General features: G+C 42.4%; 1 long non-coding RNA gene across 1 annotated transcript; it reads left to right on the forward strand.

Annotated features, from left to right (window-relative positions):
* Positions 1-458: 458 nt before the first annotated feature.
* Positions 459-4,500, forward strand: LOC142814759 (uncharacterized). The gene is made up of 2 exons (XR_012895081.1): positions 459-773; positions 4,204-4,500. It is a non-coding gene; the product is annotated as an uncharacterized LOC142814759 (long non-coding RNA).
* The last annotated feature ends 329 nt before the right edge of the window (positions 4,501-4,829 follow it).

A 4,829-nucleotide genomic window follows, 5' to 3' on the forward strand; every position in this document is an offset into this window, starting at 1 on the left:
AGGCGCGGGCTGGCTGCTTGAGAGCGCTAACACACAGGAGCAAATATTCGTCACAGGATGAGACATGCGTTGGATGTGGCATAAATAAAGAAACAATCGACCACATAGTCATGGAATGCCAAAAGATTCAGCCGGATAGAAATGGGGGGAAAGTCACACTTCCTGAGGCGCTGGGCTTCGCGGTTGATGGAAGCATTAACTGGTCAGCAGTAGGTATTACTAAGCAGCGGCTGGAGTATTGGTGGAGGAAAAGCAGAGAAGTCGATAAAATAACATCCCAGCCAAGAGTAGCGGCTGGGCAAAATTAAAAAAGACATCCGAGTTGAGGGACAAAATTTAAACTCGAACTATTAAGGTAGGCTAGATGGCGCATGCTGTCACTCCGATTCAAAGAAGAGGCCTTTAATCATCGTCATCATTTTCAACTTGAAGGAGAGAAGGGTGTGGCAGCTGTTTTTTTTTTTCTCATGCGGCAGGCATCTTCCTAGAGGAGGCGTTGCTGCAGGCATCTGCCAGGCAAGACACAGAACTCCCCAAGACTTCGCGCGCGCTGTTTGCTGAGGCGATCTTGATCGAGAAAAATGCCTTTCGAACATTTGGAGGGACGCGTGGAAACTTCAAGGGCGCCGAGAAACGCTGTGAGCGTGCCTCTACCGAAGCTGCACTTCACTGCCGCCGGCAGTGATGGTCCGCTTTAAACGACTGCAGGAGACACCAAGAAATGGACCGTCGTATCCAGTAAAGATTAAGAAGACGTCAACATGCTGTTCTCGGCAAGTTATTTTTGCAGTTCCGAACAGAGCCATAAAATGCTTGCTTAGGAGACCGTCGGTGCGCTCACGGTCGCAAACGATGCTCGGGCAGGCACAGCTTCGGTTACTACGCTACCCAGCGCGAGCACGACTATTGCTGCTGTTGCACAGTGCATTTAGTGCGCATTGACTTCAGTGGAATAAACTAAACCACAACAAAAAGAAAAATAAACTGCAACCCACAGCTTTTAGTGTTTGTCGAAAGCTATAAAATAATAAAATAAATACGCACGCGTTACCTGAGGCTTCACCGCACAGTTGCCATGTATTTTGGGGAAGGCATGTGGAAATCTTTACGATCGCGTGCCCAGAGTAAACATCATGTTGTAAATCACAGCAGTTAGTGTGTGAAAGAGTGCAGTGTGTACATCAAAACTGCAATCCGGAATCGTTAGCCGTTTGAGCTTGCATTCTTTACACGTAAATTAATTGACAAATGTCCTGTGAATGAAGAGAATAACCAGCTGCAGCTAAGTTGTGCGTGGTGTTAGAAAATGCACCCTCCTTGGCATTCCCTTTAACAGAGAATGCATGTTCGCGTAAGGCAAATGAATCATGATTGTGTGCCGAGTGCGCGTGACGGGGAGTGCTACACTAGCTGTAGGGCTGTGAATGATCAGTTTATGAACAGTTTATAATCTGTTTGCAGCACCTTGCTGAGAAATTCTTTGGGCCCTTTGGAACACTGCTAGTTTTGGCTCCATGAAAAAAAAAGAAAACATCATTACACCTCAGGTTGACAGTTAATGTTTGATTTGTACAGATTATGCTAACATTATTACCATAATTATACTCAAAGGTGTAACTAACAAAATGGCACAATGCTATGCTATTGACACATATTTGTTATGCATTATTTAAAAAAAAACATACTGAAATTTTGGTGAACTTGCAAAAGTTAGGTCACATTTTTCTTTCTATGCAGACTAACCTTGGTCCGTTGTACAAGTTGCTAACAGGTGGTATGTAACAAGACTGCACATAGTACAGTGACACATTCTCTTAATGTCATCATTTCTAACTTCTTTATTTAATACCTCAGTCCTCATAGTTGCCTACGCAAGAAATCGTTTGTATTTTGCAACTGCTTAAGCTTGCTTCACTTCCGCAGCACTTGTTTTACAACCTCCCTGGATGATAAAGGGGTACTAACTGCAAAATTTTTAATTTTCTTGCATGAAATGAAAGGCCCAACCTTCAAGGATCTAGAAAATGTACTGCAAAGTGAGATTGCACTCCGCAAAAGTAATCACCGTATCATTTTAAAAGCTAGTTTCCATATCTACAGTGCGCTGACATCGTAACACAATATGAGCTCCTCGTCATGTGCTTGTGCGAGAAATCGAGAAACTCGCTCGGCTGTTACGCACTGTGGCTCCATTGCCAACCCACAAGCAGTCATTTTGATTGATTTTGTGACGCTGAGTGGCCGTTTTGCTACCTGACGTCATCAGAAGTAGGCAGATTACAGCATAAAGTCACTAGAATTGCCTGATGTGCCACGGGAAACCTGACTTTAATATAAGAAATAAAATATCTTATCACGATTTTATTTGCTTCTCACTTGCTCAGAGTGATCTTTGTATCCATAAAATTCGCATGGCAGGGTAAACTCGCCTTTGAAAAGTGGTGTCGTACTCCTTTAGAATGTTGGCTGTGCAGGCCAATTCGAAGGAGCTATCGTGGCCAACGTATCGAGCAATCTTTAAATGTCCCTGCTGGCTTGCCATTTTGACAAAAGAGAATGGCCCTCTGTGACTCGCTGCTAAGTTTCGCAATTCTTTCATCGCTAGCACCAAGTCACGAACCTCAATTCTCGGTACAGCTGTATTCTGTTTTTTGTCGAAATTCCTTCTCACTCTCTTTCTGTACTTAGCTTCACCCTCTTTAGTTCTCTTTTCTGTCAGGCTGATCATCATTTCAACTCACAGCCACGTCGGCTGGTAAATATGTTGCTTTGCAGGAGCAGTCAAAAGTTCGTTCATGAATGTTTATTTTTGTTGTTTTTTTCCCACTCCTGCAATAGCTTCATTGAGGCTGCAGTATGTAAAAATGCATAAGAAGTGTGCACCCAAGAGATGCTTTTTAGGGCTGTGCACGATGAGCTACGTCATTTAAAGGCAGCTCTTCTATTCTTCTGGGAAGTCTGGACACATGCTTAAGTATTACAATATGTCTTAATTAGCTGGCTTCACTAGCCCATTAACTGCTGAATGACATGGAGCAGTAAACCTGAGTGCAATTTGCTGTTGGTTTGCCCGTTTATTGGGTTGATGACTCTGTGAATCTCGTTCACTGTCTCACTAATACTGACTTTTTGTTAGACATCATTTAGTTTAGAAAGGAAATCAGACTGTTGGTATGGCCTTTTCTGCTTTTGCTGCCACCAACCTTTTACAAGCCATAACCTTTAGATTTTTTTTACAAAATTCTTCCCGAGTCCATGTGAGTGACCTCCAACGGTGCAGAAAAGTGTTGTGATTGTATCATATGTTGAATCAGCTGCTTAAACTTTACTTTATTAATCTGGCACTAATATGATTATCTTGTTGTTTCTTCTTTTATGCCAGATCATGTGAACTGCTTCGTTAGCTTCATGTATGTCCACTGGATGCCATCATGACCACCCAAATGACAGCAGTTATGATAGAGATTGAATATTTTTTAATTAGCACTGTGATCATTCCTGCTTGTGTCAGTTTTAGAGCTTCAGTTTCTTCTCAAAGCTTGACAGCATTTACTGTTTTACACATCAGCTAGGGAGATCCCCAATACAGATACTGCACCACCGTCTTTTGTGGAAGCTTCTGGGTGCCTTTAGGGGGGCCGGTGCTTCTTTCTTTGTTGTCGTGCAATTCACTCTCGCTTTGTTAAACGTGTAGCTACGGCAACCAACCACACAAAATTAGAAACTACTTGGTAGTCTTTCATCTCACTATTAGAGTATCGCTCCTATTCACTATTGTGATTCATGTGTATTCAGCTTGAATGGTAAAGCAGTCTAGTAGACTAAATACGGGATTATGTCACATAATTTTTTAAATATGCAAACCTCTCTCTGCTTCCATTCCTTGCGTTCAGTCTTGGATTTGTGGGGTTTAACGCCCCAAAACCACTACATGATTATGAGAGACGCCGTAGTGGAGGGCTCCGGAAATTTTGACCACCTGGGGTTCTTGCATTCAGTCTTTGATTTAGCCACTTGTGCAGCTGTCGGTTTTGTACTCTATGCTATGCCATCTCTGTGACTTACTCTGTGATCTTGACACACCTAAAAGTGCAGACTTTTTCACATGCAACTGTCCTAAAAAGGAACTATAAATGTCGCTAGAGAGCAGGTTTCTGAACTCAAAATTTAAAACCATTTTGTTTTATCCTGTGCTACTTCTAGGCTGGCCCCTGAAGCAATGTGGATCAGTGACCGGAGCTGGGATGCTGCCGCGTACTGCTGCTCGGCTCAGTGTGGACACGTACTGCAATAAGGACAGCATCCGCCTTTGTGGACTTTTTCTGAAGGCGTTTAGTACACATAATTTCTCATTCTGCTTGACAAGAGACTGTTGTGCAACATAACCTTTGCTAACATTTGAAAATGTAAAATGAATCCATGAATTACCAGAGCAAACCTGCTCCCATGGAGACTTCATGTTTACCTTGAATAAAAAAAAAATCGCAAATACAGTTTGTAGTGCTGGATGTTTTTGCCTTCACTTAATCTAAAACAAGCAAAATCTGGTATGTTAGGTCATCTGCAAGCACAGTTACACCACAGTACTGTCTGTCATCAGAGGTGAAATCACATCGAACCCACCTCAACTTTTCGAGGGCTGGGTGTACTTTCCACTGTGCAATCACTTCAATTTCTAGCACGTTCATAATCCTTCAATTGAATTGAATAATCCTTGGCTTGAATTGAAATGCTTTTTGCTGGTGATAATTTAAACTATTAAAATTCGATAGGATAAGTCATTTGGTCTGTCCTGTCAATTTGTCTGGTGTGTTATGGCTATGTAGGTC

Source organism: Rhipicephalus microplus, chromosome 4, assembly GCF_043290135.1.
Source record: "Rhipicephalus microplus isolate Deutch F79 chromosome 4, USDA_Rmic, whole genome shotgun sequence".
NCBI classification, from domain to species: Eukaryota; Metazoa; Arthropoda; class Arachnida; order Ixodida; family Ixodidae; genus Rhipicephalus; species Rhipicephalus microplus.